This window comes from Stenella coeruleoalba (genome assembly GCF_951394435.1).
Source record: "Stenella coeruleoalba genome assembly, chromosome: 5".
In the NCBI taxonomy this organism is placed as follows: domain Eukaryota; kingdom Metazoa; phylum Chordata; class Mammalia; order Artiodactyla; family Delphinidae; genus Stenella; species Stenella coeruleoalba.
Window position 1 is genome coordinate 92,637,955 of NC_137150.1, and position 22,053 is coordinate 92,660,007.

Sequence of the window (22,053 nt, forward strand, 5' to 3'; positions counted from 1 at the left end):
ATTCTGCTCCCACTTGCTCAGGTAGTTACTTTCTATTCCCAGCTCACAAAGCTGTTCGACTTAGTGTAGACACCCTAATGCCAACATATTCCTCCCAGACCTCATTATATAGCAATATTATCTCCTAGTTATGACCAGAGTCACTTGCTTCTGGTATGATAACTCCTTTTTTTGACTACTGATCTACTAGAATAAGTGTCCTAAGCCTGGTAGCAGACATGGCTTTTTTTAAGCTGGATTCCTACTGTATGCTCTGGTGGAAGATTTTTCCTCTAGAAACCAGGGCTTCTAGCTTTATAAAAACCAAATTTGAGAGGATGGAAAGCATCAATTCCAAATTGGTTGTTGAGGCTAAATATGAGTAAGATGAGTGATGTCACTCCTAATTCCCCATCTTGGTTCATGAACCCTTGCATTCTATCTAATGGGGTACTGTACCATACAGTGACCATTGGGTTATGCATCCTGAAGGATATTTCTCTATCCTTGCAGGGTGTTATTTCTAAGCTAATATATCACGTGCAACTCTAAGAGTCCACTTCATCACTCTTTCTGGCCAGCCACTTAGGAATGGTATTTGGTGTGTAATCCCTCCATGTGCCATTTCCCCTAATCCACTTATATCCAATATTCCCATCTTTCTCCTTCAGATCCCAGACCAACCAGTCAAGTAATGAGGCACTGCCAATGAATCTATGCAAATCCTTACCATGGGACAGTTTTATTTTTACAAAAATAGCTGATCAGGTACACAGACGGAAGCTCTGTGCCTTGATTTGTCTTTCAGGGTTACTCCTCACTGGGGCTACAGTACAGTAGCAGTCATCATTCAGCTTGGACTTGTATGTCCGGAAGACTCAGTCCACGAACAAAGCTTGTGTTTTTTCTTCCTCTGAGAGGTGATCATAGGGAACTCTCTATGAAGCTATAGGTATGAGCTAAGGAAGAGACAGAGAGGTAAAATTAGTAGGCGACATGGAGATCTGGACCACTTATTTGTGCAACTAACTTAAGCTCTTTAGACCTGCTTAAGCACAGTCCTAGATGTACTATTTCTGTTTTAGGATGTATTTCTTTTTGGCTTATGCCAATTTATGACTTTGTACAATTTGGGAGCGCTCAGTTATCCTGGATTCCAGTGTAAGTTTCATCAACTAATGGCATACCCATTCTGACTTCCCAGTCAGAAACTGGAAAGCAATTATAAGTCTGTGTAAAATAGTCTTGGGTCAGGGCTCCTTTTATTACATAACCCTATATACCCTCACCCTAACAGATGGGTCATGATGGAGCTTTGGATCTTTGAAAATCCAACAATCTTCCATAGGAAATTGGGTATTCTTCTTTATCCAGTTATATTTACTGAATAAAAAGTAGGAGGACCCTTTGGGAAGGGCTGGGGACTGTATTTGGCTTTTCCTCACCTGGTCTCTTTTATGATTACATGATGACTGCTGTGATTCCAGGCCTTAGATACAGATATTACAAGGTCAACATATATGTCCTCATTTATATCAGTAAAGAAACTTTCCTCAGAAGTCCCCAGCAGACTTTCCTTCATGTTTTATTGGCCAGAATTGTGTCAAATGCCCTTACTTAAACCAGCTATTGAAAGGGGAATGGGGGTTTCATGATTGGCTTAGTCCAATCAAGATTTATCCCTGGAGTTGGGGACAGGGCCAGTTTCACCTGAATTTTAAAAGATTAAAAAAGAAAAAAAAACATTTTATAACACATCTAACTTTATTCAAGTCTTCTCAATATTATCCTTAAAACAACACCACAAATCACCAGCCAGTTTTTATATCCATATATGACCTGGGATAAAACCACAAGACTTTTTACCCTTTTATGCACCAGTATATACTAGAAGGCAGGATAATGAATATTTCTGTGAAAAGAAAGAAAAAAATAAACCTGACCATGTTTTAATGCTCGTTAATATGAGAACAAAATGATAAAATAATAATCATTTATATATTTGATGGGAAGTTTATTGCAGTAAGCTTTTTTAATGCTGTTCCCAACAAGTGAAGCAATCTAGTTAAGAAAGTTAATATATCTGAGTGGATCTGTTAGCATCATTTGACAGCAAAACAACAACAAAAATTGTCTGGAAATTGCTCAGAGGGTATTATTAATACACTCTCCACATACACACATGCACACACTCTATTGCAGGAAAGTAAATTTTCTGTACGAGACTTAGAGACTCAGCTGACCTGAATGTGTTATTTTCACATGGACTTAGAAGATAAGGACACGATAATAAAGTGGCTCAGCATCCTTAATACTGACTGGGTGACTGTACAGCTATCAGGCATCCTGAAGACCAAGTTTCTTTCAGCCTCCTTAAAGTGGAAAGGACTCTGGTATTGTTTTTATAGTATTATTTAGCTTAAACCAGGTGCTAAGTGCATGAATTTGTCAAAGACTGACACTCGAGAATATTATATTTTAGAAATACTATGTTCTGCCTTTATGAATAGCACAGTCATATGACTGGGTCTTTGTGAACCTTTTCTAAAGACATAAATAAACCGTTTGTGACTTCAAATTACAACCATTTTGAAAAACCTGAAAGCTCTTTCAGAAAGGAAATGCCAAATGTATTGCAAGTCAGCACAAAAGGAAACACTTGTCTTTTGAATATGTTTCACAGAACTGAATAGTTAGTAGTCTTTTCAGGTATAAAATAATAGCTTGATGTTTTTGTACATTTTATCTTGATGGCTGGTTATCTGTGGAGCCAATAGAAAATCAAATAAGGCTTTGTGAAACCGCAGGTTTTCAAACATTCTTCTATTGGATGACTGAAAACAAACAAATAAGCAAACAAATAAACACACAAATAAATTTAAAAATGAAGTGATTTGAGAATTGCGGATAGTAGTTAATGCAAGTTATTTTCCTTCTTGCAATAGGGTTTAAAAAACAACCTACAAGTCCACAGTTTTATAGATTTCATTTGCATTATACAAACGGATATATTATTATTAGGCAAACAAGTAAATTGTTACCTATATCCCAGGTAGGGCAAGATTCGCTTTTTCTCTCATATAATGCATATCTTGAAAAAAAAATCAGTTAACAAATTCAGTGTAGGCCCCAAAGTATCTGCGTTACTGCAGGCTACATCAATTAAATGAAATCTTTCTAGGTTTGTACCGTGAACCTTTATTCACATGATTGTTTGTAAATTGATGATTGCTAAATGAAAGTAGAATGGGTGTTCAAGATTTATTCTACTTGGTTTTCTTCATGAACTGTGGAAAATATGGCCTCTGTGGCTTGAGAGGGAAGGATACTTTCCTCTGACTTTTGTAATATCTTTTCTATGGAAATCTTGTAATATCTTTTCTATGGAAATCTTGTAATCTTGTAATATCTTTTGTAATATCTTTTCTATGGAAATCTTGCCGGATCAAGGAGGTTTAAAATGATTTATTTTCAGGGCTAGTGTCCAACTAAGTTTCTGTAATACCCCATTTTTTTCTCCCTGTGAGAAGGAGAATAAAGATGGTGAGAAGAGGATTATAAGCAAATTAGCTACCTTGAAAAATGAATGACCATTCCTGTGATTTGGGGGTAGACCATATTAGTACCAATTGGCAACTACTGCCATGGGTCTTCTGAGAGAGAATAACAAAATTTAGCATGTGGTTACCTTATGCATCATTACGGTGGTATATCAGAATTAAAATCAGCGTGAGATGGAGGGTCTCGGTGAGCTTAAGCCACAAGACAAGAAGGTGAAATAGTAAAGGACCGAAAGATTAATTAAGGGAAATCTGGCCTTTTTCTCAGTCTCCGGTAAACTTTCCTCACTCTCCCACCTTTGCCCTCCCCTACTCCTACTCCACACTCGGCTAAAGTAAAGCCATCCATCATTTCTTGCAGGTCTGCTTCCCAAATCTAGTCATAGGTGACCAAGATATCTTTTTGTGTGTGTGAGCAGCAACATTATCAGTCCAGAAGAGCAGATGGACAGCTCAGTTTGAACAAAATGTCAAGCTAGCTGTGGAGCTTGACCCCATTACCTCCGAGAATGGCTCGTCTTAGACACAGCTGCTAGAGTTATTCATCTGAAGTTCAACCAGAATCTCTTCTGGATCTCAATGTTTGCAGTCAAATTTAAAGCAAAGACAGGGATAGAAAAGTTACTCTGACTTAAGGTCTACTTGGCATGAAGCTCTAAATTAATTCTCTATCTGCTTTACAGCTGCCTATGAATACCTTCCCGGCAAAGTTCTTACATCTTCTTAAACTCTGTGTCCAGACAACTATCATTTTTCACCACTAATTAACCCTTCTCTCCAAGTTCTACATTTGTGCCAACTACACTATTATCCTCCCCATTTCCTAAGTCAACTATTTCGACGTTATTCCTTCTTTCACTCATTACATGCATATTTTCCAAAGCCTGGATAATCATCCTTTATAAGAACTTTTAGACTTATTCCTCCCCAATCTCACTGTTAGCACTGAGTTGTAGGCTTCTAACTCACAGGTACCAAACCCTTCTGCCTGGTGTTCATCTCTAGTCCCTTTTCGTTGTATCACATTTACTCATAGAATAGGCACATCTAATATTTGATGATGTTAAAAGTTTGGGCAGCAAGAGACATCCTGTGGGTTTTATTAATCTGTTTTTATGAGAGATTATATGGTGACGATGATCAAGTTAAGTAACCCTATGTGCCCCAGTTTCTTAACCTTTCACCTGAAGTTAATGATCTATCTCAGAGAGTTTCTATAAGGATTTTAAGGACACTTCTTTAAAGTATTTCTCATATGAGAAGAATTACATGTGTTTGCTGTTTTGTTGTGTGCTATCCCCCCAAAAATCCTACTTTTATACTGACTGATTAAAAGTCTAGTAGTTTTCTGCCAACTTAGTCTGGTTGTATAGACCTGCTATTATATCATCTTTCCTTGTCTAATTATTCTTAATCTTTTTCCTCAGCTCCAGGTAAACACTCAGCTGCAGTGTCCGTTCTTCCCTAAAAAACCCAATACCCAACCCCAACCTTGTGAATGTTATCCCTTGTTTAGAAATCTAGCTCCGTTCTTTTATAACTGGGCTTTGCCTCAACTACTTCACACAACATTTTTGGAGGAATCCACCCCACAGTGGTTCCTATATCATTCCACAACTTAAAAAAAAATAAATTAAACATACAACTTGTGCTCCAATTCCTTCTGCTGATTTAGAGATTTGTGATAGCATTGCTCTCTAGTTTTTGCATTTATACAGATCTTCTCAAATAGGTTATAAGTTCCCTGAGGGTAGGAACCATGCCTTCTGCCGCCTTTTGTAATTTTACAGTGCCTGTAAATAGTAAAGCAGACAGTAAGTGATTAATAAACACTTGTCTGAATTTAGTTGACAGTTTGGAAGTTTTCTATCTAGCTTCCTTTGTATACACATTCTTGGAAAAAGTCCAAGACGAAGGGAAAATAAAACTTCAATTCACTTTGTCTTTGACTTTTTACAGCTTAAAATAGCTAATTAAAAATAAAATTCCCGGGCTTCCCTGGTGGCGCAGTGGTTGGGAGTCCGCCTGCCGATGCAGGGGACGCGGGTTCGTGCCCTGGTCCGGGAGGATCCCACATGCCGTGGAGCGGCTGGGCCCGTGAGCCATGGCCGCTGAGCCTGCGCGTCCGGAGCCTGTGCTCCGCGACGGGAGAGGCCGCAGCAGTGAGAGGCCCGCGTACCACAAAAATAAATAAATAAGTAAGTAAGTAAATAAATAAAATTCCCTACTTAAGAAACTGGTAAACTAAAGAGAATGGTGTCTGACAAGAAAAGAAGATTTTAGAAGATTTTTTAACCTTGTGAAAGGACCATTTTCCTTTTTCCCCCTATAGTTCTCAACCACTTGCCTGATCCACTCTTTTGTCCCCAATTCCCCCTCTAACCAAACCCTTCAGTGGGGTTCCTTCCCAACTTCCAAGCTCATCATGCCACCCATTCTCCCTTTTCCTGCAGCCAAGCTATTATACGTCATATCCTTTCTATTCCCTAAACACATAGTTCTTTGCAGGGACTTTAGGACTTTTGCATTTACAGTTCTGTTTGCCTAGAATGCTCTTCCTCTGACTTTTCTATCTAGTTCTTCCTTACATTCTTCCAGCTAAACTCAAGGGTACCTTTTCAGGAATCATCTACATGACTGCCCTATTCAAGGGAAGGTCTTATTCTCTCCCCATCATCCTCTGTCATATGACCCTGTTTATTTCCATTATAGCACTGACCACAGAGTGAACTCATCATGTCCACCTTTTCCTTCTTGTTGCTGTCTTCCTTTACTGAAGTGTATATGTTCCGCAACGGCTGGGACCTTAGTCTCCATGTTTATCATTGTGTTTCTTGCACTTTATAAGAATACCTGACATACAGTGGGCACTCATATAATAATTGAATGAATAATGAACTTATAAGTTTAAGCTGCAAAATATATATTTTATCTAATGAGGTATAAAATAAATATTCTTAAAAGGGCTGTAGTGAGGTGGGAATACAAAACGCTGACTGCTTACATATTCTCCACAGAGAGAAAAGGGGTCTGGAGTGAAGTTAGTCTCATATAATAACCCAATTACTTTGACAAAGCAAGATTTCATTTCTCCTCAGCTGTGAAAGGACTAATGGATCCTGGTATATGTGTTTTTCTCCCATGCGTTTCCTGTCTATTGTATAACAGATGAAATGAAGAGAATTATTTTAATAGCTGCTAATGTTTCCAAGCAAAAGTAAAATATGTCTTGCCCTCAGAGCTTGCCAGTGTTTCTGACTCACTCTGCCGGTTAGTGAAGAGAGGAAGTAAAATTTACCTCTGCAATTTCTTCAAAAATCTATGCAACTTCTGCATAGATGTGGAAACAAAACAATGTCTTAGTTTACAGTGTAAGAATTTACGTGATGACATTTAATATATAAATTATGTACTCTTACTAATCTAGGAAAACTTGTGTACTTCCTTCTTTGCCCTCCTAACTATCCATGTTTATCTCCTGCTGTCAGCTCTCCAGTTCTCCCAGCATACAGTTCTCAATCTCCAATAAAAGTCTGATATTTAGTCTTTCTTTTCTCCATGTCTTGGCTGACGTTACTTCCCTGGCCTGAATTCACCAATTTTATTTCAAGGTCCGGTCCAAGTCCTTCGTCTTCTCTGAATTATTCTCTTCTAATCTTATCTTTTGTATTTTTTGCTTGTGCTCTTAATCATTTAATGTTAAAAGTTTCCCACTTAAAAAAAGAAAGTCTTTATGTGTTCCTCCTCTAATAAGGATTTAAAAGTTCTCTAGGGAAGAAACTCTTCCATATATATCTTTTTCAACCCCTGTAACTCCTAGCACTGTCTGAACCCATCATGTGTTGGTGCTCAATAAATATTTGCTGAATTGAATTGGCTTGTAAGAGACCATGGAGAGAATGGAAAACAGAAATCTACAGTGTATAGTAAAGCTCAGTTAGGCCTGTGTTTCTTCTTGCCCACTAAATCTTTGAGGAGAGTTTCAATAAAGTTATAAAAACTAACATTTTTTTACTTCTTATAAAATCAAAGTGTCAATAAGAATGACCAAAGGACAACAGTGTGTAATAGAAGAAGGGAAAATTTTAGATATTAGATCAGTGAAATTATTCTCATTAATTTGAATCTCTAATTGTGCTAAATTTGCTTTCCATGGAGAAATATATACACACAGCCCAGGAGACAACAGCAGAAGCTAAAGAGATATTTGGCAATAGCTCATATTAAAGAAATGTGGTCATTTGGATTACAGCAAAGACCGTAAGATGTCTGTCTTAGTATATCTGAGAAACCCACACTCCTGTGCTTCTCTCTGCCCCTGTTCTGGATTCTCAGAAAAACCCTGTGTTTATCCAGAGAATGAATTATTCAACTACTGGTTCCTTTCAGTTCTCCTGTATAGGGAAATGTAGTCTCTCGTCAGATAAGCATACCAAATTTTGGTGATGAGAACTATATTTTCCATCCTTTCTCTTGGTAGACAGGAAGTTTCAAACTGCCACAGGACTTGTACTGAGCTTAGGTTTTATGGCACGATATTTTTATTTCTCCACTTCTCATTTACCCAAGTCAGTTTTTCGGGTCAGTTTTTTTAAAACATATTTTTAATTTCACTATTTCTCTAATTTTAAATTTGATAAAACTTTTTTCAAAGTAGGTGAAACAAATGGTATTAATTTTTTAAAGATCTTGACCTATCATTACAAGCAAATACCCCATTCTAAATAAAAGTACACTGGAAGGTTTTTTATTTTTTTTAAATTAACATATGTTCCCTACTTTCCTGCTCTAGGCCATGCACTAAATGTTGCTATCCCCTGAGAATGTGTAACTGTACTGGAGTCCCATAGTTACTCTGCTCTTTAGAAGGGGAGGTAGGAAGTAACCTCCTCTTTCTGTGTAGCACCATGAGGACAAACTTCATCAAGTTAGTGATTCCAGCTGAAGGGGAGCAATGAAAACATTAATGCAATGCCATTAAGGGAGATATAGTTTTATTTCAGAGATGAGATTAAAAAATATGCATTTTATGAACTGTCTGAATCCAGAGACTCAACTGGGCAGGAGAGCAGGATACGTACTTCCGTTCTCTTGACATGCAACCTTGAAGAGAGGGGTTCAGAGAAGGGGAGACAGGGGAAGACTGGTGAAATCCTCACAGCTCATGAGTAACTCCCATTCTGCAGTATTGAATCAATCCTGGAGAAACACAAACTTCACCTCTGGGAGCAGAAACATTACAGTATCTTCATCTAACATTATGTTTGCACCATTCAGAATCCCTTTTGCCTGATTCAAACCAGTCAAATATGGATGAGTCTATTTCAGAAGAGGAAATACCATATGGAGTCTCTTTAGAGATAGAAAAACCTATATTGGAATGGACATTATGATAAGCGTTATTATGCTGATTCAGCAGTAATTTATACAATATAATGGAATACAAATGATTTCAAGCCAGTAAATTTTCTTGATAACCCAAATTATTCTTATTCATTGCAGCTTTATATTTTAAACATTTGGGGTGGAAGTTATTCTAAAGTGTATTATATAATGATTGCCTCTCTAAACAGAGCATAATGATCATTATATACTCATTTTATTAATGACCAAGAGTCATCAGAATGAAGAATAATTATTATTTGGTGTTATAACATAGAAGTATTATTTACAGTCTGAAGTGAGCAGAATCTTCTCAGTGACTCATTAATACAGTACAAAGGGGAACTCAGTATTCTCATGGCATGAAGTGAGAGAATACCATTCCGTAAGGAAGAAGTTGAAAGGTTAAATCATTAAAGCCTGGAGTTAATATTGAGGCGCAAACAACTTTTAGAAATACTTGCCTTATGAAACCAAAACTCAGTATTACTCTGTTGATTCAAAGTGCCTCTGAGGTAGCTTCACACTTCCCCTTAAAATGAAAGTGAATGGTTTGAAGTGGGCATAACTGCTACACAAACAACATTCCCTCCCCAAAAGATAGCTTTAGCTTTTCTATTATTTTCCATCTTTGATTATGTCCAAATGTGGCATTCAGTGAAAATATTCTGCCCTTCTCAGAGTTGCAGTTATTTTTCAGTTATTCTTGGAAGGTCCCTGTATTGCTCGTCAGGATCATTAAAGTTGTCTTGGTTAAATGTTAGTTGTGGGAATGCTTCCTATGTTATTTAGCTCCAGTGTAGTTTGGGTGATAAACAGACAGTTTCATAATGGGTAATAAACAAATGGCTCCTTTGAAGGAAAGGACATTGCTTTGCTAGATGAATTTCTCTCCTCCCAGTAGAACTGAAAAATTTAAATAGTTGTGTACACTAGTGAAACTTGTTATGATGCTTCCCCAACAGATTTGCTGCAGAATCCAAACTATTTCTAATTGTAATTTTTCACAGTTCTTCTAACACAGTATATTTATTCAGCGGTTAATAACATAGCATTCACATCTCACACACTCATTCACAAATGAAGAAGCATTGTACCCTTTACAGATTGCAATCCTCTTTCCCTCTTTATACCTCTGATCTGATTTACAATGTCAAGACATTTCTGGAGAGCAAAACTGCTCTCCCTTTGTACTTAATGGGAGATAATCTTAGGGAAACAAACAGAAGTAACAATTTGATCAGAGACAACTATAACATGACAGCTAATAGCTCCTAGCCCTTTATCACACTCCAACTTGGTCTTTGCTAAATATCTAGAATCCTGTGCATTCCTCTTTTCTCAAAAAGGCTTACCTTTCTAATAGCATTGAAAAGTGGCCTTGCAGAGGAATGTTCTGTGGCACTAACTAGTAATAGCTTTTTCTCTGAACTCCAAGCCCTCTTAGCTGAGAGACAGATAAAACCCTATCATTTACTTCATTTTCTCTAATTCTTTTTTCCCCTTGCCTCTAGGGAAAAAAATTTAGAAAATAGTTGGCAGCACATTAAGGACACAAAGCAGAGAAAAATGTAGGTTCCTGAATGTTTAAGGGAGATGAAAATCATCTACTTTAGGAACTGCCTAACAGAATTTAGCTGGTGCATTAGTTATCCAAATTACCTCTTGCTTTTATCTCACAGACAATATACAGCTGAATTGTTAAATGATGTGCACTTTTTTTTTTTCGAAGAGCAAGATTGGACACTTAATCAGGTCAATAATTATTCACGCATTAGCACAGTCTTCTTCTTAAAGTGTAACGGTGACTCACTGGGTATATAGTCATTATTACTGATTAGCAGGAAATTATTTTCGCGCATCAGTGGTTCATGTGAAAACAGCTAAATTTATTATGCTCAGTTATTTAACAGTTGGACCATATGAGAACTCTGGTGTTACTGTTGTGATTAAGTCTTTATACATATACCGGTAGATAACTATGGAAAAAACTATACTGCAGACTTACTGTTACAGTTGAAATTTGTTAACAGGTCCAATTTTCTGAAGTTTGATACTCACCTTGGACATCCATAATGCACTTCCACAATAAAGGTCCTTTATTAGTAAATTTATTTGAGAAAGAAAGGGGGAGCAATAAGGTAAATAATATGAAAAAAGAGTAGAAGATAAAATATGAACATAGAGAATAAGTATAAAAAAGAGAGAGAGAAAAGTGAATAAGAGAGGAAAGAATGAGAGAGAGAAAATTTCACTTAGTCTGAACTGTTAATTGGATGATATTTGGTAAAATATCTGAAATTCTCCTTGGATTGTACAATTAATTTTTAATATTATAAATGAAAGACAAATCCTATATTTCATTTCAATTATTTTTACATAGAAAATATTCCAAGAATATTATAAATATATTCCAAGAATATGCTGTAAATATATCAGTATATATTGCTAAAAGGTAAGGATTCCCTTTTAAACATAGCTACAATATTATCATATCTAAAAAAATTAGAAATAACCCATTAATATTATCAGATATCAAGTCCATGTGCAAATTTTCCCAGTTATATAATAGCTTGTTTACAATGGGTTTGTTTAGATCAGTATACAAATAAGGTCAAAACGCTGTATTTATTTTGATGTATCTCCTTAGTACCTTTTAACCTATAGGTTGCCCTTCCTACTAATTTTTATTCCTGCAGTTTAACTGTTAAAAAACAGATTATTTGTATGGCTTGATCTGATTCAGGCTTGTTACTTCTGGCAAAACACCTTATATGTGGTGGTGTATCTTTCATCAGCAGTCACATAATATCTGGTCGTCTCTCTTTTGAGGTTATCAGTCAAGTATTTTGTTAACTTGTGCATTTGTTTTATGTGGGAGAGACATGTTAAATGCTTGGTTGTTTCCCTTTATTTACTACTTTCTAAATAATGAATTAGTTATCTGTCATCATCTAAAGCGATTAATATATTTTTAAATATAGTTTTGAACTTGTGGATTTTAACATACTTGCTTGTCATCAATCCATTACAGTTTTAATTTTTTTGGATACACAAATCTATAATGCTACAATAAATAGCATTTTGCTTTATTGAATTTTTCTTCATGATAAATTGTCATGATTGGAATTTCTGAGTCATAACATATAAAAATTTTTATAGTTTTTGCTATATTTTGACATACACTTTTTCAAATAATGCAACTTTAATGCCACCATCAAGTAAGTACTTAATTCTTCCTAGTTACAGATTTTAAATTTACAGATTAAGTGTGCCTTTATCTCAAAGTAATTCTTGGAAATGGTTTAAAAATCAAAATGTAATAAGATGTAAACTGCAGTCTCCTGTCCATCCCTTCCAACAACAGTTCTCCATTCCCCAGCGGATGCCACCTTTAAGGTTTTTAGTCATTTTCTTTGGTATCTAGCTAGGTTCCAAAATAACTCATTTTGAATATCTTCCTAAATTTTGGATATTGTGTATTGAGTTCTACTATGGAAACTGAAGATTTAGCTCTGTTAAACTCCTCTCACACCCTGATGTTCCTCTCACGGATATGTATATCTCCTCTTCCCATCTAACAAACCCAGTTTTTAGCATTTAAATTGAATCTTGGTTCAGAGATTTTAGTTATTATGGCTTTGTGTATATTGTTTAATTCAGAGCAAAATTGAGCTCTATTATTAAAATTCTTTTCTTGCACAACTTGTTTTCATTTGTGGAGTTAATTGCCCTTTATTATTATTGCTGTTATTTAGTTTTCTTATAATCTCTGGCTAAATTTTCCATGCTCTTTAACACTTCTCAGTCCCATTTTTCCACTAAGTCAAAGTTGTCAATTTCTTGGAATACTTTTTTTTTTTTTTTTTTGCGGTACGCAGGCCTCTCACCGTTGTGGCTTCTCCCGTTGCGGAGCACAGGCTCCGGACGCGCAGGCTCAGCGGCCATGGCTCACGGGCCTAGTCGCTCCACGGCATGTGGGATCTTCCCAGACCAGGGCACGAACCAGTGTCCCCTGCATCGGCAGGCGGACTCTCAACCACTGCGCCACCAGGGAAGTCTTGGAATACTTTTAATTTAATTTTAGGAAATCCCTCCCAGAACTTTAATTCTTAAGTGTTCAGCTTCTGTCTGTCTGGTTGTTCTCTAGGCTCAATGAATAACCACCATCCTCACACTCCATGTTGTCCTTTAGGAAATGCCCTTCACCTCTTGCTAGTGCTGGAGCCACTATTTCATGGATAGTATATAAAAAAAGAAAAAAAATACAAAAACAAAACCAAACATTTGTTGTTTTTTTTGTATACCCAGCATCTGAAACCTTTTTGTGATTGGGAAAATCCTCACTCTTATGGACACTGTAGGGAAGTAAAGAGTGACTTATGGTATAGTAGCTGAAAATGCTAGATTCTCATTTTCCCTGATACTGTTTCATCCAGGACACAAACATGTGAGCTAGGATGTCTCAGTCAAATATGTCCACGGCTGACTTTAACTTGGCTCATGATGGATAAAGGAAGGGACAGGGAGTGCTCCCCTCTGGTGGTCACAGAAGTAACACTGTTTGTAAGGTGAAGTTCTTCATATAGGCAGAGGCAGCTTAAGGCCCTCAGCCAATACTTGGAGGGGCCTCTGGTAGTTAACTGCCCTCTCCCATCCCTGTTCTCACTACTTCCTTAGAGCTGTTATGGAGGCCAATCATGACCATCTGGAACCCTAGCTCTGTAATCACGTGATTCACCCAAACCATTGTTTTTCTCACCTCACTGCCCACCAAGTGGCTGGAGCCACGTGTATCTACGTTGCGATCTCCGATCTCCGAGGTGTCCACAGGCATGATGCCCAGTGGTTTGTGTATAAAATAGAAAGGCCTCAATGATCCCTTTTTAAAATCATTTCATTTCACTTCGTTTCATTTTACTTAATTACTTACATCCAAAATCTTTAATAACAAGGTAGGATCTTGGGTTAGTTTTTGTAGCTGTGTCTGGCCCGTTGGCTGTTGGCATGCTCGAACCTCTCTGGTCCCACGAAGGGTTTAGTGTGGCTGTGCTGTTCCCCGGGTGGAAATGCCCATACACCTCTCCGCCTTTGCGAGGACCGGAGAGCAGGACGGTGTTACAGCCCTTTGGGGAGTCCAGGGTCTGCTGGTTGAAAGTGACGATCTTGCCCCGCGGCCTTGAGGACGCGGTTCTACATGCGGATGCTCATGCGCATCGCATACCTTCAGTTTGGGCACTTCCTGGACGTGCACGTTGTCGTCGGCTCTAGTCCCTACAACCACAGCTGTTTTGTCTTCCAGGCCAGGATGCTTCATTTTACGGATCATCAGGGAAAGGGACAGTGGGCGGGCCAGTTGGTATGACTCTTGAACGATCTCTTCAGCACAACTTGGTTGAAGGTGGTGTTGGTGCTCTGGCCGGAAATCTGTACAGTTTGACCAACAGCCTTCAGTAGATGTCCTGGATCTTGGGTTTCTTGCGCTGAACCTTTCAGTGCTTGTGGCGACCCATGATGGTTCCTACCGGCCCCTGCCCCACCCCCATCCCCACCACTCCTTGAGAGATGTAAAAAGTCACATTTCTTTGGGGACAGTGCAGTGGCATGGCTTGTTTTTCTAGCCCTTCCAATGATTCTACAAATGACCCATATCTTCCAGATATGCTCTGCATCTACATAATCACCTAGAATTCTCTTTAGTTGTTTGAAACTAGGAACTCTGATTGATAGAGAGCTCAAAGACATATTGCGCCTTCCTTTCTTATTTACTCCCTTGTTTTGCTGGAGAACATTCTCCAGCAGTTTCAGGTGATTATGTGGAGGGAGTAATTGTTTGAGAGCATGTATATTGGAAAATGTTTTTCTATTCTCACAGTCGATATAGTTTGGACTTAAAGTTTTATGTAGCAAATCATGCTTCATAATTTTAAAAGCATGTTTACCTTGTTTTATGGTTTCATCATTGCTGTTGAGAAGGCTGATGGTACTATTTTACATGGTCCTTAGCATGTTAATTTAATCTCTTTCTCTCTGTAAATTTTCAGGATCCTCCTTCATTCTTCAGGTGACATTTGCAGTGATGGATTGATGGATTTTGATGTGAGTTTATTTTGTTTTGTTTTGTTTATATATTTCTGTTGTATACTGTACACTTTTTTCACTGTGGAGATCCATGTCTATCAGTTGAATTTGGGGAATTTTTCTTGTTTTATTTCTTTGATAATTTTTTCCCTCCCATTTTCTCTGCCTTATTTGGAATTTCTATTATATAAATGTTGGGCTTCCTGAATCAATCTTGTTTCTTTGTTTCTTATATTTTCTGCCCTATTTGTATTTGCTTTTTTAATTTTCTGGGAGATATTCTCAACTTTATTTTCCAATCTTTCTCTTATTTTTACTTTTTTGCTATTATATTATATTCATATATTTTAATTTTATTATTTTTTATTGAAGTATAGTTGCTATACAATATTATATATTACAGGTGTACAATATAGTGATTCACAATTTTTAAAGATTGTGCTCCATTATAGTTATTATAAAATATTGGCTATATTCCCCATGTCATACAGTATATCCTTGTAGCTTATTTTATACGTAATAGTTTGTATCTCTTACTCCACTACTGCTATCTTGCTCCTACCCCCTTCCCTCTCCCCACTGGTAACCACTAGTTTGTTCTCTAAATCTATGAGTCTGCTTTTTTGTTAAATTCACTAGTTTATTGTAGTTTTTAGGTTCCACATATAAGTGATATAATATAGTATTTGTCTTTCTCTGTCTGACTTATTTCACTTAGCATAACACCCTCCAAGTCCATCTGTTGTTGCAAATGGCAAATTTTCATTCTTTTTTATGGCTCAATAGTATTCTAGTGTGTGTGTGTGTGTGTGTGTGTGTGTGTGTGTGTGTGTGTATTTTTTATATACATTTTTTTCATATATATATATATATATATACATATATATATAAAACACCTTCTTTATCCATTCATCTGTTGATGGACACTTAGGTTGTTTTCATACATTAACAATTGTAACTAATGCTGCTATCAACATTGGGGGTGTATGTATCTTTTCGAATTAGTGTTTTTGTTTGTTTTTTTTTGATAAATACCCAGGAGTGAAGTTCCTGGGTTACATGGTAGTTCTATTTTTAGTTTTTTGTGAAACCTCCATACTGTTTTCCACAGTGGCTGCACCAATTTATATCCCCACCAACAGTGTATGAGGGTTCCCTTTTCTCCACATCCTTGTCAACATTTGTTATTTGTGTTCCTTTTGATGACAGCCGTTCTGATAGGTGGGAGGTGATATCTCATTGTGGTTTTGATTTTCATTTCCCTGATGGTTAATGATGTTGAGCATCTTTTCACGTGCCTATTGGCCATCTACATGTCCTCTTTGGAAAAATGTCTTTTTAGTTCTTCTGCCCATTTTTAATCTGATTTTTTTTGATGTTGAGTTGTATGAGCTGTTTATATATGTTGGATATTAATCCCTTATTGGTTGTATCATTTGCAAATATATTCTCCCATTCAGTAGGTGCTTTTCATTTTGTTGATGGTTTACTTTGCTGTGCAAAAGCTTTTAAGTTTAATAAGGTCCCATTTGTTTATTTTTGCTTGTATTTCCTTTGCTTTAGGAGACATATCCAAAAAAATTGCTTCAATTTATGTCAAAGACTGTTCTGTCTATGTTTTCCTCTTGGAGTTTTATAGTATCTGGTCTTACATTTAGGTCTTTAATCCATTTTGAGTTTATTTTTGTGTATGGTGTTAGAAAATGTTCTAATTTCATTCTTTTACATGTAGCTGTCCAGTTTTCCCAGCACCACTTATCAAAGAGACTGTCTTTTCTCCATTGTATATTCTTGCCTCCTTTGTTGTAGTTTAACTGACCATAGGAGTGTAGGTTTATTTCTGGGCTTTCTATTACTGTTCCATTGATCTATAGGTCTGTCTTTGTGCCAGAACCATACTGTACTGTAGCTTTATAGTGTAGTCTGAAGTCAGGAAGTCTAATTCCTCCAGCTGCATTCTTCTTTCTCAAGGTTGTTTGGCTATTTGGGGTTTTTTTTTTGTGTTTCCGTACAGATTTTAAGATTTTTTGTTCTAGATCTGCAAAAATTGCCATTGGTCTGAAATAGTCTTTTTTTGGTAGCATTCTGATTTGGATTCGTAGGTATAATAGTTCACTTATGTCTTTAAGGACAATAAAATATTTAAAAATATTAAATTTTGCCTCTTAAATTGCCTTGGTTGCTTTTTTTCCTGTATGTTTTCATCTTTATTTGTATTAGGGACTTTCCATAATTGGTTGCTGGTCCTTGACCTCCCATTTACATTAAGAGTAAGGAGCTCTGTTTTCTCAGGTGAGGCTGCTTTATTGGTGAGTTTTACCCATGGGAGGACTCAGTTTTTTCATTATGTTTCAGGGGATCCCCTATTGTCAGATTGTTGGGATTTTTTTCTTTTGATCTGTTATTTTCCTTTCATTTCCTGCCTGGAGATTTAAACCTGGGTGTTAGTAGTCTAGGCAGCAGGAGGGAGAAGAGGCTGGTGAACGCAATGTTTAGTAATCGAGTTATCACTTAAATTTCATTTTTAGTACCTTAATTACCTCTTCCCCTCACCTGTGCCTTATATTCTTAGATGAGATGCTCTATTATTCAACTTTCCAGAGGATAAACCCTTCATCTTTAGCACAGGTAGGAGAGAGATAATTACTGGACTGTTAGGGATGAGAGAAGAGGATATAGCAGCTCTTATTAAAGACTCAGCTACTTATCCAGCTTTCTGCTCTGCCTTGAGTCTTCACTGAAGTAACTGAGACCTCCAGTTCCTCAGGCTCCTGCAGTGTGAAACTGCTAGAGTCTTGTTGTTAATCCCTCCTTCTCCTCACATGGAAGCATCTTCCGTTCAGGTATCCTAAATCAGTAATAACTGCCTTTTTGGCTTCTGGTTTCTAAACTTTAGTTAACATCTCTATGTTGTTCTATTTTTCTTTGGCGTTGTGAGTCTATCCTATTTTGTGAGACTGACGCCCTGCCTACTGCTCTAAGGAGGCAGGTGCTGCTGTCTCCCTGCATTTTGAGTGTTTTAGATGGAATAGAAATAAATGCATGTATTACATTCACAATGCTTAACCAGAAGATTCTAGGTACATTTCTTTCAGAAGCAAAAATCAGGTGCTAAACAATCCTTCCATGGACAGTTTGGATAATAAAGCCTATAGTGGAATGGAAATTCTGAATTTTATTAACTCTCCCTGGGCTTTTTCATATATCTGCTCTTCATAGATTGGCACTTACTAGAACTGGTTTATTCTAGGATTGTATATTTTTCTGCTTTCCCTCTCTTACTGTACTCAGTATTAAAAATGTGCTGATATTATTTTATCTTATATACTTCACCTTTAACTCACTTTCCATGGGCAAGACCAATATAATCAAAAGGTTATAAATTGTGTTGCTTACATTCCAAAGTCTAGTTCTGTACTCTGTAACTTGGCTGAGTACATTTACTGAATCTGTGCTCCTGAAGCTACTCTACCACCATATCTATGTTCAAAAATACCTCTTTTTTCTCTTAGAAATTTTATTTCCTTTCTAATATAATTTATTTTAAGATTATAAATATGTGTTAGGGCTTCCCTGGTGGCGCAGTGGTTGAGAGTCGGCCTGCCGATGCGGGGGACAAGGGTTCGTGCCCCGGTCTGGGAAGATCCCACGTGCCGCGGAGTGGCTGGGCCCGTGAGCCGTGGCCGCTGAACCTGCGCGTCCGGAGCCTGTGCTCCACAATGGGAGAGGCCACAGCAGTGAGAGGACCACGTACCGCAAAAAAAAAAAAAAAAAAAAAAAAAAGATTATAAATATGTGTTAAATAATATTTATGTAACTAGTGTTTTATTAGTTATACACATAAGCACATAAGGCATTCTATCCCCATATTTTCCTTTCTACCTAAGAACAAATTGTAAGTGTTTAGCATGTATTAAACATTGAAGATAGAAGGAAAACAAGAATGTGGAAAGATTAGGAAATAAGGATTTATCAGGCATAGAGATACACAGAAAGAAAAACAGAAGAAAACTAACAGGGTAGTGAAATTATCCTCTGATGTAAAATTACTGGAGGTTTGTATTTATTTAATTCTATCGTATACCATATAAAACCTGACTCTTTTTTTTCTTTCAAAATAAGCTATGGGAAAATTATTGCTAAATGATATATGTTGGTACAAAGTCACCAGTGAAATCCAGAACTTCATACCTAACAGAGTGCTTCCTTAAGAAGTTAATCTAAATGAGACCAGTAGACAGAGTATATTGCATATTCTGTTTCTAATGTCCATGGAACACAAGTAAGGGCATTTGCCAAATGTAGAAATACCAAATGGATTACTTGTAATGAAGAATTCCTTCCTGTAGACGTTTATACAATTTTATGCTGACATCCCTATTCTTGTGAAGTTCTCTGGAGGGAAAAGAGTTCACAAAATTACCTATGGAAGTCTCTTTAATGTATTTGTCATTTCAACTTTCCTTTCTCTGTGGTGCAAACAGAATACAAACAAAGATTACAAACAGAATACACTGTGGTAAAGAGAATGAAGTCAGTCTGGTTTGATAGAAATACATCTTGCAGCCATAGTGATGGGTTAAACTGTAGAACTTTCTAAAGGGATAGATATCTACTTCTCTGGCACATAAACTGTTTCCCTAAAGTGTGAACTGAAAGAAATACTAGAAAACTACAGAAAACAAATCCCCAGAAACCTCAAAAATATATATATATATTTGTCATTTAAATTTTTCAATGACTTGCTTTGTTATGAAAAACACTAAGTAAAATGCCTATCTATCCTATGATAGCTTTAAAATAAAACAAAACGAGTCATACAGGTAGAAGAAAAAACAAATATATTCAGGTATGCATTTAAGTAAATAAAAGATTACTAAATACCTTCTCACTCTGTTGCTAGTCCAGTATTATCATAAGCACTGTCAGCTAGTTAGAGAATGCCTGCTTGTTCCTGACTGAGATGACAGTAAAACATTAAAGCATGTCATTTTTGTTTCCAGATTGGAAACATGTTCTATGGCTTCACCTTCCACCCCCTTTTGTTTTTGGACAAGCAAGTCTATTTTCTTTCCAACATTTTTGTTTGTGTACATCAGGAATCAAAACCCTAGATTCTTGAAGACAATAAGGCTTGGGAAATGGATATTTTAACTTTCTACTTCTTTTCTTATAATGCCTCTTATTCTAATCCTCGTGTCACCTTGCCCCGGTCACTGAATCATTTGCTTCATATTCATTCAACCTAAGATACTATGTTTTCATTTTATACATATAAAAATTTCCAGAATGGGTACTGAAAAGTGTTCACATTTTTTAGGGTTTAATATTCTATTTTAAGAAAAAAATAACATAGTATTTTTCTCCATTTTGTTTTATCAAATACTTCCTTTACTCTTTATCTTCACTAAATTCTATCAGTGCTTTTCTTCCCTTCTAGGCTGTCTGTTCCAATATGAACAGGGATTCTCTTTTACCTCACTGTTTTATCTCAAGCATCTAACATCCTGTCTGTCACATAGTAGACAGTCAATAATCAACCCATTATAAAATGCATGCATTCTGCCCTTTCATAAAGGGCACATAGTACTTGCTTTTTACTTTCCACATTGTGTAATATTGATTTAATATTTTTTAATTACTGGAATTGGAGATGAAAAATGATCGCTGAGTTGCCTTTTCAACCACAGTGGTGTATGTTCAGTGAATAACAATACCAGTAATGTCTTATTTTACAGATTTAAAAAGTACTTCACCATCTCCCCCCACCCACATTTTAACATCTCTGTTATTGGAAAGCATCTACAATAATGGCATACCATGATTTAATTATAGACTCTTCTTCCTTCCTTCCTACCTCCATTCCTTCCTTCTTCATAACATAGTGAAGATATATCTTAGAATCAAGGTAAACTTTTATTTGATTAAAGAGCATAACTACAATTAGTTGAACTATTGTATGTTAACGCACATGAGGTCTTATTTTTTTTTTCTATTTTACAAATGAGGAAATTTAGGTCCAAAAGTTAAGCAACTCACTCAAAGTTACGTATCTAGTAAATGGTGGCATCTGAGCTGATATTTTTCTAGTCCAAAGATTGTGTTTTTTATATAACTTAAAGATACATCTATTCAGCATATGTGGAGTATACTTGGACAGGGCCCTTAAGTTGTAAAAATAGAATCATATATGCTAGAGTTGGAAGAAATTTAGAGCATCTATTCTAATTCCCTTATTTTGCAGATAAGAAAAGAACTCCAGATAGGTTAAGTGCTCTGGGTAATAAATCTAGAAATTTGCAGACATAGGACTAGGACAAAATCATGCATACTTGTAGTAACAAGTTGCAATACTACAGAAGTGTATGATGAAAAAAAAAATCTCACTCTATCCCATTTTGGACATATTCTACTTTTCAGAGATATACCATATATACATGTGTGTGTGTGTGTGTGTGTGTGTGTGTGCACACTTATTTGTATGCTACAATTTTCTTCATATCTTGCCTTCTTCTCTTTGTGTCACATACATGCTATTGGTAGTTAAATTTATAATTTAGTCTTTAGGTGACAGAATATTCAGTGGGCCTCTTACTGAATTTGAGGAGAAATTAATATAGCCAGTGATGGAGACAGTGACTTTTTGGACTGTTTCTCATTTAGGGGAAGGAATAAAATCTCTTTTAAGAAGCATACTATACATTGTTATGTAGTGATATACAGGTGTTTTGCTGTATGGGAGTTAAAATGTGAGCAGCAGGGACCATGTGGAAGTTGAGAGACAAAGGAGTGGACTGTACTCCTTATCTATTTATTGCCTATGGGCTCCAAATGAACACCTTTTGCCTGCTCTGTGAAAAGGGACCTTGGCCCTTTGACAACTGGCACGATGTTAAGCTTTGTCAGTACAGAGGGATGGAGAAATAATGCAGAGGAAGGGCTTTGTTTTCTGGTTTTGGAGTGCTTGATCAGCAGCCTCCGATAGCATGGATGCCTTCTTCATTGCTTGGCTTCTGCAGCCCCTGAAGTGGGCAACTGCTTCATTAGTCCC

The 22,053-nt window shown here is 36.7% G+C and overlaps 1 long non-coding RNA gene across 1 annotated transcript in view; it reads left to right on the forward strand.

Annotated features, from left to right (window-relative positions):
* Nucleotides 1–22,053, forward strand: part of LOC307186717 — a 223,754-nt gene that overhangs the window by 107,366 nt on the left and 94,335 nt on the right. The window contains exon 3 of the long non-coding RNA XR_013828453.1: nt 14,966–15,020. This is a non-coding gene — a long non-coding RNA (uncharacterized lncRNA). The remainder of the gene's footprint in view (nt 1–14,965; nt 15,021–22,053) is intronic.